This window comes from Marmota marmota, unplaced genomic scaffold, assembly GCF_001458135.2.
Source record: "Marmota marmota marmota unplaced genomic scaffold, marMar, whole genome shotgun sequence".
Classification (NCBI taxonomy): Eukaryota; Metazoa; Chordata; class Mammalia; order Rodentia; family Sciuridae; genus Marmota; species Marmota marmota.
In genome coordinates this window covers 9979831-9994291 of record NW_025999977.1, presented here as the reverse complement: position 1 = coordinate 9994291, position 14461 = coordinate 9979831, and the positions used below count along the sequence as shown (strand labels likewise).

Below are 14461 nucleotides of genomic sequence, written 5' to 3'. Positions count from 1 at the left end.
GTTGAGATGATGTGTGACGACTGGGCCTTAGTGTTGGAAAGTGATAGGGCATGGTGGGGACTGCAGCAAGCTGGAGAGGAAATGCCTGTCTGGATATAATGTTTCCTCCATTCTACCTGCCTCAATTCAGCCAGGAATGCAGACCTAGAGCTGCCAGATTGAATTTTTTTTTTTTTCATGAGAGGCTAGAAATCCAGATGTTTGTGGGAATGGCAACTGATTTTTAAGTACTGGCAATCAAATTCAATAATTTCACAAAATTTTCAGGACAAATAAAGTGTTTTTATGGGTCCCTTTCATGACCTTTGATTTGACCCAGAATGAATGATTTCTTTGCAGCCAAAATTGCCTTTGGGGATAAAACCATATGAAATGCTACTTTCTTCTACTTGTTACTCAACAGAGGTTATTTTAGTGCAAGGATCTCCCCTTATTTGAATGCTTAGTAATTGGAGTCCCCAAAACAATCATGTGTCATATTAATCTAACTTTTTTGAGTTCCTTTTACCACAGGGGACAAGCAAAACAACTGAGCAGGAAGGAATCAGACTTGTGGGATGTTTGCCAGCTAATATTTTCACCTAAACTCTGAATAGAGAAGCGTTTTCTTAGTAATTTTTAAACGTATCTGCAGTAGCTATAACTGTCTTAAGATTATAGAAGCCTAATAGACACTGTTCTTATGCTGTAAGGGTTAACAAAATATCTTTCTTTTCCAACAAATAGATTGATAAATGTGACAAAATTTCTCCTTTGGGGATCACCATGGTTTAAATTAGTTCTTCCATTGGAGAAATATCTGTTCTTTTTCATCTTCTTTAAGTCTATTTCTTTGTCTGAATTATTTACTTCATAAATTCTTCTTTTCTCTTTTATTTTTTTGAAATGGTCCCTGAAACACTTTCTATGGTTCCCCTTCAAACTTTAGCATACCTTTTCAATTAAATATTTATTCATGTTCTTTGGCCTGAATCTCATCTTCAAAATTACACTCAAGGCAGGGAATTTCTCTTGTTCAACAAAGAGATGGTGTCACTGCATTTCTAAAACATCCTTTTCTTTTATGAATATATATAATTTCAATCAGATTTTAGAACTATGGACTACAAGTGTGTTTTTAACTTCTTTTGTATCTCTCTGCCCTGTAGCTCTTATTCCACAAAGTAAATATCAATAATCACTTCTTTTTGTAGTACTAGGGATTGAACCCAGGGCCTTATGCATATTAGGTAAGCACTCTACCACTGAACCACATCCCCAGCCCTCCATAAATAATTCTAACCCTTCTTTGAAGATTTATAATCCATAAATGTATGATTCTATTAAATAGAACTGGAAATCTCTAGATTAGCATGGGGGTGGGGCTTACCATTGTTACAGCTAACATTTTTTTTTAGCAGTTATTAACCTAGAATTTCATTTAATCCTCATACAACAATTCTATGAAGTAGGTGTTATTATTATCCCTATGAAAAATTTGAAACCAAAATTTAGTAGTTTCAAGATCATAGAGAAGCCCTCCACCCCTGGGTTAGCCCCAAATTCTGAAAAATGATCTGGTGGAAGAAAGGGGAGGAATGAACAGAGGGAGAGAAATTTGCTTCTCATCAAGACTATAAAGTAAGGCCTATTTATTAGTTGGTAATTTCAAAATATTTCACAAATTCTTTGATATTTCTCCCTTCAAAAAGTGGAGCCTAATTTTCTCCCCTTGAGAGTGGACTGTGTTTTTATAGGCTAGCATGTGATAGAAGGACAATGTATGACTTCTGATATAGTCATAAAAGGCATTTTTGATTTCCTTCTTGCTTTCTCTCTTGATCACTCACTCTGGGGGAAGCCAGTTGCCATGTTGTGAGGATGCTCAAGCAGATCCGTGGAGAGATCCATATGCCAAGAAACTGAGGCCTCCTGCCAATAGCCATGTGAGACAATAATCTTGGATAACCATTCTTTAGCCCAGTTAAGTCTGCAGATAATGACAACCTTTATTGACTTCTTGACAGCAACCTCATAAAAGACCATGATGGAACAGAATCTCTCAGCTAAATTGTCATAAATTCCTGACCCATATGAACTGTGAGATAACAAATATTAGTTATGTTACCCAGATGTTTGGAGGTAATTTGCTACATAGCAATAAATAACTAGTTTAGCTAGGTTATCCTCTAAGTGAGTAAGTCTTACTTTTTGGTGGGGATGGGCCAGGGACTTCTTTTAGAATTTATAAAAAAAATATAGACCCTTTCCTTAGAAAAATGTACAGACACAAAAACATTTATTCTAGCAAAGCCAATTCATGGATCTCAGATTAAAAACTCCTTTCCCAAATACTAAAGTAGTCCCAGTATATACGCTTTCCCTCCAAACTCCCTTTCCTGTGGATAACTATTTTAAAATATTCTTTATTCTGTGTTTCAGTTTGTTTTTCCTTGAGCTGAAAGAATGGCTAGAAAGGCTCTGCCCTTCCCTGCTTGCCCCAGGCTCTTTCCACCAGCACATTTCAGAGGGCAAAGAGGTCGAGCTAACTTTTCTCATGGTTCTATTTTTGTGACTTAATTCTTATGGAAAAGAGAATCAGGGTGCCTGGTGGGATTTCCAGAAAAGTCAGAAACAGTAGCTACTAGAAATACAGGAAGGAAGTATGTTCTTGAAAGATGAAAACTCCAAAGTCCAGAGCTCAATGAGTTGGCTCCATTTGTGTTCTCAGGACACATCCAAGCATTTCGGGGATTCCTCTTAAGTTCACGCTGAGTCTACTTGAGGACTCTTAGTCTTCATTTTCACATAGAATTGTCTGCAGGCTGACATCATTGGGTGCAAAGGGGAAGAATAGCTATATCTCTCCATTTTTTCTCTGGGGAGAGAAAGTCCTTTGAGGGGATGTGACCAGCAGGGAGAGCAGTCAAACTTCCTCTCTGCAGACAGCATCTGCTTGATCCCTTGAGGCCATAATTTCTGACGAAACCAGGGAAGTATTGCAAGTCTCTGTCAACTTCCTCTCTGGGGCTTCCAGAATGGTCTCACTTCTGTTCAGGAGCACCCTTCTCTGGGCTACAGAGGCTCTGTCAGGAAATGTAACTGATGGCTAAAGTCATAGCCATGAATAAGGCAGAGACTGCCATCAGCCTCTGTGGTGAGCTAAGAGGCAGATGGTAGGATGTGGTGATGAGAAGGGATTCTAATCTACCTTCACTGAGTGAATGAAACCACGTTTTTAATAAACAGAGGTCTCTAGAGCTATATTTATTATTTTGTGTGAAGAAGTTAGTGTGAGTAAGGAGAGCCCTGGTAATCCAAAGGTTAGGGCAGTGGGTGGTAAGATGGTCCCTTCTGCTTTGTCTAGATAGATGGGACTTCAGAGACAACCCAGACTCCTTGAATAATTAGCACCAATCTTAGAAGTATCTAGAGAGCAAAGAGGAGACGGACAGATTGCAACAATTATAGAACTTAGATTCTCAATACAGAGAACCTATGACCTGTAGTTATTTGAAATGAATTGATTTTCTGTATGTTTTCATGAATGATTTTATGTATGTTTAATAGTAATCTTTCTGTTTAAAAGAAAAAAGCAAATAGTAAACATAGACAATATTTTCCAAGAAGGGTCTCAGTCAGTAGCTGGCAGGTGCTGCCCTTATGGGCTCCTGCTAGGTTCCCCGTTGCTCAGCATTCACTGAAGGCTTACCACCTGCCTCTGTTTCTATGTTACTATGACAACCTGTCTATTGAGTCTGTCCCCTGGAGACATGTGATCCCCTGCCCTATGGCACAGACTCCACTTTCTTTTTGATTTTTGTTGTTGCTGGGGAAGTTTCCTGGTTTCCCAAGAAAGCACAGGAAGAAAAGTAATAAAAGATACATTTCCTGCCAAACATTAGGGGACAACCAGATAGAAGAGGAGGAACAATAATTTGTGAATATGATGACAACCATTATGTACAGATGCCTTTCCTGTTGAAAAATCGGGCCTCGAGGAGAGTGGAGGACTTGGTCACATGGCTGTGAGCTCAGGACACACAGAGCAGCCCTCTTGATAGCGGGCCCCAGAACACAGGCAACTTCCTGATTGGTTTATGTGAGCACTGACTTTTTTGCTGTCGCAATAAAGTGAATGCTAGCTTCTCTCAGAAATTAGAGGGCAAGTCTGACTCATTTTGCTGAACTTGGAGGTCATGGGGCTTCTCTGGGTGTTGAGCATGACTGTATAAAGTTCTTGACATATGTGGCAGCATCTGCTGTCAAAGGAGTTTTCTGCCACAGTAGTGTGAAGCAAGCCCCAGGTTTAGGAAGTTCCCTTAACACCCAGAAACATCACATTGGCTGGGACATGGACTGATCTCATGGCTCTCAGCACCCCCAATGCCTACAGAGAAAGCTTTTGGCAGGAAGGGGCTTGGTGGAGAAAGGCGGAAGAATGACTTTGTTGTTTTTGTTCAAAATAACACATATTCTTGTAAAAAATTCAAATTATATAGAAAAGTACATCAGTTTTTTTTAGACCCTTTACTGTAAATCCTCACTGCCCAGAGATAACCATCCCCACATTTATCAAATATGATTTGAGACTCACTAGATGAATGAGTGGATGGATGAACAAATACAATTTTAAAAATAGGATGGTATTCTGCATACTGTTTTAGATTTTTTAAAAAACTAAATATAATTTTACTTGAATTTAACATCAGAAAAACAGAAGAAACACTCAGAATTACTAAATTGGTTGCTTCATCAGTACAAGATATAATAGTTCCTCAAAGATATTATTCTAGAATTAAGAAAAACATTAGAAGACTGAATATACAATTGTTTTTTTAAAAGATCATTTTCAATTTGAAATGAATGTCTATTGACTTTCTATTATGAAAGGTGAGGAATTATCCACACATAGTTCAGCCCACTGCTTGACTCTATTCTTGATTTTTATTATATTCCTTTGGCAGTGTTCACCTCGTTTCATTTTGCTGTCTAACCATATCTTTCTGTTGTTTAGTTTTTGCTCTGTCTTTAGTGGACTCAGTACTGACCACACCTGTGTTACCCCAGTGTTATGGATGGAATTGTGCCTTCCCCACCAAGAGAAGGTATGTTGAATCTTCAAGATGTGACCTTATTTGGAAATAGGATCTTCATGGAGGTAACCAAATTAAAATGAGGTCATAAGAGTGGGCCCTAATCCAAATGACTAATCCTTATAAAAAGGGGAAAATTAGACACAGGCACAGAAGAAAGACGATGCAAAAAGACACCAGGGATAATACAGTGAAGAGCAGTCAGTTTCCCCAAGCCAAGGAATATGCCTGCCTATCGTAGCTGGAGAAGGCAGGGTGGATCCTTCCCTAGCTCCTTCAGAGGGAGCCTGCCTCTGAACACCTTGCTTCCATACTTCTGGCCTCCATCACTTGGGGCAACAAATCTCTGCTGTTCTAACACATTTGATCTATGGTATTTGTTATGGCATTCCTAGGAAACCAAGAGACCCAGGTTCTTCATTCTAGAATTTATTTTGACACATCTCTTGGTTGGATGCACTTTATTCATGTTTTTCCAGAAAGTTCCTGGGTCTTTTATTTCCTGAGGTTTTACATGTTTGAGACTGTCTGTGCCACGGTGGGCAAAGACACAACTTAGGCAGTTGAGGGGAGAAATAAAGAATGTCCACGCACTTCTGCCCTTTTCAAAGTTTTATTCACTCAAATCACTCAATAGAATTTCACTCTATAGGTTCTTAATCAAGAAAATGACAATCTTTAATGATGGGCACGGTAATAGACATAATCAATTCAAAACAAATAATTCTAAGTCAACTCTAAGCACTGCAAATACACTTAATCATGACAGACCTATTACAGACGTTCCCTCTGCATGATAAGCTCAAGTGCCAGATCTAGTCTCAAGTCTTAGGCCTTAAGTCCAGCAGATGCACACTCACTCAGACCGCAGTGATCAGGTCAGGAACTCATGGAGGCTTCTCCTGATGTGGAGTTGACAGCCAGTTGAGGAGACAATTGTAAGGAGATGTCACCATTCTCACTAGGGTTAGGAGGCTTCTGTAGAGTTTAAGAGCGGAGCGGATGATGCAGAGGATCAGGTAGATGATGAAGAGAGTTGGGATGTCAGTCCAGGTCCTCATCAGGCTCTCTAGTGTGTGTACATCAGTATTGGCTAGCTCTCATGTCTGTTCATTTGCTCCACCTTTATACTAAATTTTGGAATTCTGCTCCCCTTTGGGTCCCTATGAGCTATTACCAGTTTTCTTAGTGACATTTTACATTTCAGGACATATGGTTTGGTGATTTCCTCCCTGATCTTACACTTCTGACTCTTATCAGGGCGAAGGCAAATGACATGTGATTTCACTCTGACTCTCATCAGGTTGTGGAAAGTTATGTGTCTTTATCAGGCTGTTGACATATTGGAGGGCTCTGTAGCTGGTGCCTGGTGAGACTGCAGGTTTATTTAAAATGGAGTTGCTTAGGCTAAGGCCATCCTCACAGTCTGTCTGTTGTCTTTATTGGTGCATATAAAGTCCTTGAGTCGTGTTTTATTTCCTTCAGAACATTTGAGATGTTGGTCCTCTGTCTTCTGATTCTTCTCTCTGCACATGGTTTCCTAACTGGACACCCATGTGAGATTTTTCCTTATCCTTGGTGTTTCATAACTTCAGTAAGATATATCTTGGTGTTGAACAATCTATATCAACTTTTCTCGGAATATGTACAGCCTTTTGATCAGAAGATTTAAATCATCCTTGTTTCAAGGAAGCTCTGTTTAACTTTGAAAAAAAATCACATTTAATTCCTTTTTTTCCTCCTTCTTCAAAAGTGACTATTCACCTTCAGAAACGACAACCTCTCTTTTCTTGGTTTTCTTTAACAATATTAATTTTCTCCATAATCATTAGCAAGTTGTAGGGTTTGTTGTTCGTCTCATTTTGTGTGATTTCCAGGAGTCTGTCCCCCATGTGCTGAACTAGTTATTTTTATCTTATGTTCTGTTGCTTCTAACATAGATCCCATCTCTATCATGGTTTACTCTTCCATTTTTATCCTGCATCTACTAGTTTACTTTTTACCTCTTTCTGCTATTTTGTAACCTCTTTGTTGAAGGGAAAAAAACCATTTTTTGGGGGGTGGGGGCATGTATCGGGGATTGAACCCTGGAGTGCTTTACTGCTGAACAACAACCCCAGTCCTTTTTATTTTTTTATTTTGATATAGGGTTTCACTAAGTTGCTGAGGGTCTCACTAAATTACTGAGACTGGCTTTAAACTTGCAATTTTCCTGCCTCAGCCTCCCGAGTTGCTGGAATTACAGGCATGTGCCACTGTACCTGGCTCAGCTCTTTGGACTTTTAGGTGTTTCCTTTGGAATCATTTTATAGAAATGGTATTGTCTGAATTTTCTTTGAGAATACAGAGAATTTATCTGAACATCTTTTCTGTTTCATTAAGTAATTCCCTTTTAGTGTTTTTTTTTAATCAGCCTTTTGTGTATATTTTCTTTCTCAGCAATTTCTAGGCATAAATCCCCTTTTGATTATTACTTATGTTTGAATGGGGTCTACTACTGATGGAATAACAGTATGAAGAAAGCAGAAGGAAGTTGGGGATTGGAGAGAACTAAGATCCTTCAGATATAATAGTTTTGTTTGTTTGTTTGTTTGTTGTTGGTGGTGGTGGTTTTTTGTCTCAAACACCCTTTCAGTTGTTTTCTTTTTCTTGGGGATCATCTCTCTGATGTTTTGGTGTTCAGGAAGTCCATGCGGCCGAGACGCATGGGTCCCTGGTGCAATCTGGTGGTCTCTGCTTCCTCCTTCCCTTGGTCTCCACTTCCTCTTTCCTCACCATCCCCACATGTAGCCCATCCTATCTGCCACTCTAGAACTGGCTGCTCTCTACAGGACCTCTGCCCCCACATGCCCCAGTCTCTGGAAGCCAGCCTGTGCTACCATGTCTTCTACGTGAAGTCAAAGCACCATCAACCAAGCTTCCACCATAGAATTTTACAGAGACCTGGTCCCACCCTGGGTGTACCTGGCACCTCCCTTTCCTGTTCCAGTTCTCATCCCATGTAAACAGCAGGTTTGTTTCATGGGCTCTGGTTTGGTGCTGTGGAAGTTCCTTGTCCTGTGGAAAATGGAGGGCTCCTTCCCTCTACATTTTTTTTCATTTGTTTGACTATGATCAGAGGTTTTCATAACGGGAGGAGGAAATAAATATTTTAATGGGAAGTTTCTTCTTTTGAAAAGTTAATTGGTATTATAGTAAGCTATTTATAGCCTGGGAAGATTTATCTTTATTATGTGAATAATACTACAAAGTATAAATAGGAACACGATCTATTTTTTCCATTTCTTAATATTCTATTTCTCCTAACTTAGACTTAAAAGTGTCCTGTTCACGTCATGAACAGCATTCCCTCCATTCTGTTTCTGTTCAAAATAAGGATGTATTTTTACTTTTTTATTATAAAAATAACAATGCTCAAAAAATGTTCACTAGAAAACATTGAACAACACTAATAAAAGAATGACAGTGAAAATCATCTGAAATCCCTCTATACATAATTGCTATTAAAGTTATGTGATCATCTTTTGAGACATTTTCTATACATACACAAGTAATATCTGTAATTGGACCAAGTGGGATATATTTGCTGTTTTGTCACGTTTTGTTTTATATAAGTACTGCATTAGGACCTTGTCACTGAAAGAAATTCAAAGGACACAGACAAACCCTCCTTCATCCTCCTTCCATCCTTTTCCCCTCTCCTGCAAAAGCACCTGTCTCTGTGGTAAGCCATTCTTATAGACCGTGGCCGCCATTAGAAGATGGCGCCGGCTTCCACTGTGGCCTGTGATAAACAACTCCTTTTATGGAGAGTTGGCGCGCAATCCCTTACCACCCTATGAGAGAGATCCACGTGGCGGCTTGGGATTGGGACGCGGGGGGCTTTATTAAGCTGTGCTTGGGTGTGTCGGGCGGGCGGGCGCTAGAAGATGATACATGACTCAAGGCCTGAATAAACTGCTGAAAGAAGAATCCTGTGTCGTGTTTTCCCTTGCCGGCGAGGGGTCGCGACATGTCTCAGACTTCCAGAATATTTTCTGTTCATTTCCATACATAATTGTAAACACACAGAAACATACATTTTTATAAACATAAATTAGATCACTGAGTATAGCTGAAATTCTCATTCAGTAATTTTTTGAAGACTAGTGTGAATGGGACCTAATTCTAATTAAAATTTCTAATTATAGTGGGATCTTATTCTAATTAATATTTCTAATTAGTTCAAAGGAATTATATTGTGTTTTGAATATACACTGTATCCTCTATTCTTCTACCTTATGCAACTGTTTTAATTCATATGAGGTATAACCTAACCATTTGGATTTATTTATTTTCCTTTACTTATTTATTTTTGGTGGTACTGGGATCAAACACTAGCACCCACTTCATACGTGCTAGGCAAATGCTGTACTACTGAGCTATATCCCACAACCCAACCTTTATATGTAAAAGAATCTGGGGTGTAGTTCAGTGGCAAGATGCTCCTAGATTCAATTCCCAGTACCGGAGGGGTGAGGGAAACTAAAAAGGCAAGACAATTCTGTGTACAATAGGTACATAGATATCTCAGTGGAATAGAGTATATAAGGAGATTCATCCAAATATGCTCAACTGATGTTTGGCAAAGTTATTGGAGCAATTCAACTAGGGAAAGGATAGTCTTTTCAACAAATGCTGAACCAATTAGAGAGCCATATGCAAAACAAAACAAAACAAACAAAAAACACCATATCAAATCTTGATCCTTACCTCACACCATATATAAAACTAAGAGGAAACACATGACAAATTAAGAACCTGTCACAGACTAGGGGAGACAAAGGAAATTATATATGCAGTGTAGGATCCTGGACTGGATCCTAGAACAGGAAAAGCACAATAAGGAAAATATCAGTGGGATTTAAATATAGTCTATAGCTTATTAATAAATGCTAATTTCCCAGTTTTGATAATTGTACTATGATTATGTTGTTAACATGGGGGGAACCTGGGTGAAAGGTATGTGTGAACTGTCTGTACTATTTTTGTAGCTTTTCTGTAAGTCCAAATTTATTTCAAAATAAAGCTTTTAAAAATTTAATTTTAAATGGATAATATATCTAAATTTAAGAGCTAAAACGTCTAGAAGAAATTGTAGTAGAAAATCCGTAGCTTTAGGTTTAACAAAATTTCTTAATATGACACAAAAGGCATAAATTATAAGAGATAAAACCAGTAAATTGGACTTCATCAAAATTTAAGACTTTTGCACTTCAAAAGCCCCAATTTTACAAAAATAAAAAGATAAGCCAAAGACTAGAAGAAAATATTTGCAAAATATATATCTGACAAAAAACATATATCTAGAATATATGAGAAGTTCTTACAACTCAATAATATGATAAGCACTCAATTTAAAACAGGAAAATATTTGAACAGATAATGTACCAAAGAAAATGTGCAGATGACAAATAAGCACATGAAGAGATGCTCAAAATCATTAGGCATTAGGAAAATGCAAATAAAAATCACAGATCCCATTTACACATCTATTAGAAGAGCTAAGATGTTAAAAGACTGAGTATTAACAAGGACGTTCTGCAAGGAATGCAAAACAGAGCAACTGCTTTAGAAAACAATTTGGCCCAAATTTAAAGATAAACTCACACCTACCACATGATCTAGTCATTCCACTTCTAAATATTTATCCAACAGAAATGAAAACATATGTCTACACAAAGACTTGTACATGACTATTCATAGCAACTTTATAATAGCCCCAAATGGGAAACAACCCAAATGTCCATAAATAGGTTAATAAATAAATATCTATATCTATATTATGAAACAGTACTCATCTTTAAAAAGGAATGTTACAGCAATATTGATGAATGTCAAATTTATTATTCTGACTGAAAGAAACAACACAAAGAAGAGTGTGCACTGTATGATTCCACTTATGTAAAGTAAGAAAAATTGCAAACTGATCCATAGTGACAAATCAGTGGTTGCCTGGTGACATTGGCAGTGTGTATTGGCGGGAAGGAGTAGGAGGAATCACAAAGGGGCAAGAAGAAAGTTGAGGGTGATGAACGTGTATGTGCGTTATCTTGAAGGTGGTAGTAGTTTCAGAGATATGTATACATAGGTCAAAACTCACCAACTTGTGCTCTATTTATTGTATGTGAACTATACCTCAATGGAGTGGTTTAAAAAAGGGGCTGGGGGGCAAAAAAGAAACCCCCTGGAACACTTGTTGAAGAGTTTGCTGGACGCCACTCCTAGAATTTTTGATTCAGTCAATGTTGGGTAGGGACAAGAATTTGCATTTCTAATGTGCTCTGGAGTTGCTGAGGCTGGTATTCTACACTTTGAGGACCACTGGTGTATAGAATGTGGCCAAGAGCTTTGCAATGATATTGGCCTTTCTGTCTGCCCGGCATCCCAATATTTTTCTTGCTATGAGAGCATCTCTACATATCATGGGAGGCAAGACTCCATCTCCAACATCAGAAGCAGGTGGGCAAGATCTGCCTTCTCCTGTCCCCTGGCCACATTCTGTTCTCCACCTCTCCACCACTCTGATCAGGACTTGGGTTTAGCACACTCATTTTTGTAGATTTCTTGCTCCCTCTGAGACCACAGTCAGACACCACTCTCAAGGATCGTTCATTCTGGCTCACTCCCTTTCACCCTCTGAGTAAAGTGGACTGAGGGTGTGCCAAGCCAAGTAAGGCTGGAAACAGAGTCTAGAATGATGAGACAGGTTTACGTGCAGCAGGAGAAATCAAGCTTCCCAAGGATTCCAGAAGGATCCAGAAGGAAGAGTTCAATGGACTGCATGTTTGTGACCCTCCCTTGGATTCCTAGGTTGAAATCCTAACCCCCATGTGATGGTATTAGGGGGCGAGGTCTTTGGAGGTAATTAGTTTATGAGGGTGGAGCCCTGGTGAACAGAATTAGTGTCCCTCTAAAAGGGTCCCCACATGACTGTCTTACTCTTTTGGATGCCACAGGAAGTAAACAGTCTCTGACCTGGAAGAAGTCCCTCTCCAAACACTGCATCTATCAGCATCTTGATCTTGGACCTCCCACATCCAGACTGTGAGAGATGAATGTCTGTCATCTCAGTCACACAGTTTATGGCATTTTGTTAGAGCAGCATGACAGAAACAATAGGTGCCAGGTGCCAGGGACCCAGGAAACTGCCATTCAGGAGGTGCCCCTGGTGCAGAGGTTGACAAAGACCTCTAGCTACTCCAGACAAAGGACAGTAGAAGACCATTTGCAGACCTGCTTGCAGCATGGGACCTCCTGGCTAGAGGCAGATGATTGTTTCAGGAGGCTGGGGTGAAGGTGGGCCTGGCAGATCTTCCTGTTTTGTTCCTATTTTTAGTAACAACGGTCTGCTTTGTATAAAGATAAAGCCAGGACTGTTTTAAATAGCTGCATATTTTGTTACGGTAATATATTTCTATTCCTCTTTTTTTTTTTAAAAAATGAGAAATGACTTTCCAGCATCTGTTGAAATCACATGTTCATGATTTAATCTGGTGCAAGGGTGATATTTTATTATTATTAATGGTTATCTTTGGGTCAAACCTTACAGTTATTCTTGGGATAAAGCCTCTCTGTTCATGGCATAAGGTTTCCCACAATATATTAATGAAATCCATTCTATGTATGCTTTAATGCAAGATCTATGGGTGCTTTATAGGACTAGGTAAGGTTTTTCTAGAACAATGATTTTCAATCTTTTTCTCATTATTGCCTCCCTAAGGAATCTTTTTAGACCTTTTTTTTTCCTTAATTGCCACCCCCATTTAATTTTCATACCACAGATATACCATAATTCTACTACAGGTAGAGTTGCACTTTCTACATGCAAAGAATAAGGTTTTCTTTAACCCCTACAAGAGTCAAATCTGATGCTTGGGGGAGATACCCCGATGGAGAAAGTGTGCCCTGGAGTATTCTTTATTTGTGCATAATGACCTACGCAACAGGGCACATTTTCAAGGCTCAGAAAAAACAGAACAGCATGAGTTCTCTAAGGCCAATACATTTTAGTAAAGACTTATTGTGTTCATTGATTCCTCTCTGACTATCTTACAAAATGGGCCAACAAATACATTTGACCTTTGGCAGAGCCTTCTACCTCCACTTCAGAATCCATCCCTAGAGAGCCTTCCCCAAGTAGCACTTCCTAACTCGTTCCCCATCTCTCTAGCCACTCACACCAGCTACTCTCTGAACTACCCTGCTTCAGCACTCCCAGGCTGTGAGAGGTGCCCCTCCCAGCTCAGGCCCCCCACTAGCTGTACTCACAGACACTCCACAACCCTTACTTCAGCCCTGACACCTGTCCTCGCCCTGGAGAAAAAGTATCTGAGAGATAAAATTAGTGCCATCCTGTACTATGTATAATTTTCATCTGTTCTTGGCAAGTCTGCATACGGTCTCATAGATCACATACTAGATCACAAACATACCCTCGACTGGCTCCAAAAGAACAGAAACGATGTGTGTTATGCTCTCTGGCCAAAATAAGATGAAAAATAAAGTAACAACCCAAACAAAAATAAACCAGCTACTTGGAAACTTAAAAATACTTATTGAATCAACAATTGACTTGGAAAGGAAATCAAGAACACAAAAGGAGTTTATTCAGAAAACAATGATGGTTCAGCCTGCCATGCTAATCTCTGTGGAATGTGTTCAAAGCAGTACTTTTAGGAAACTTTATGGCTCAAAAAAAATTTTTTTTTTCTTTTTTGGTGGTTGATAAAAAGAAAACATTTTATAAAGAATTCAACTTAAGATATGAGGAAAGGAATGAGAAGACCACCCAAAGTAAAGAGGAAGAAGAAAATTAAGGCAAGAAAAGCAGAAGGAGATACTTTTGAAAGTGAAAAAAATAATTTCAATGAGCTTAATAACCAAAAGCTAAGAATTGGACAGGAAATATATAATTCAATAAAATATGAATTGAGAAAGGATACACACACACACACACACACACATACACACAGACATATAAAATTATTTCCCTGGGTTGGGGGTGTGGCTCAAGCGGTAGCGTGCTCGCCTGGCATGCGTGCGGCCTGGGTTCGATCCTCTGCACCACATACAAACAAAGATGTTATGTCCGCCAAGAACTAAAAAATAAATATTTAAAATATAGAATATACCACCCAACATCAAGCAGTTACACTTTTTTCTCAGCAGCACATGGATCCTTCTCAAAAATAGATCATATATTATGTCACAGGGCAACTCTTAGACAATATAAAGGAGTAGAGATAATACCATGCATCCTATCTGATCATAATGGAATGGAACTGAAAATCAACGATAAAAGAAGGAAGGAAAAAGAATACATCACTTGGAGAATGAACAATAGG

At 38.9% G+C, this 14461-nt stretch overlaps 1 long non-coding RNA gene across 3 annotated transcripts in view; it reads left to right on the top strand.

The window, feature by feature from the left end:
- The window catches only part of LOC125617162, a 51728-nt gene that overhangs the window by 26506 nt on the left and 10761 nt on the right, over positions 1 to 14461 (top strand). For all 3 annotated transcript variants that reach the window (XR_007348057.1, XR_007348056.1, XR_007348055.1), the window contains one exon: positions 4997 to 5087. This is a non-coding gene — a long non-coding RNA (uncharacterized LOC125617162). The remainder of the gene's footprint in view (positions 1 to 4996; positions 5088 to 14461) is intronic.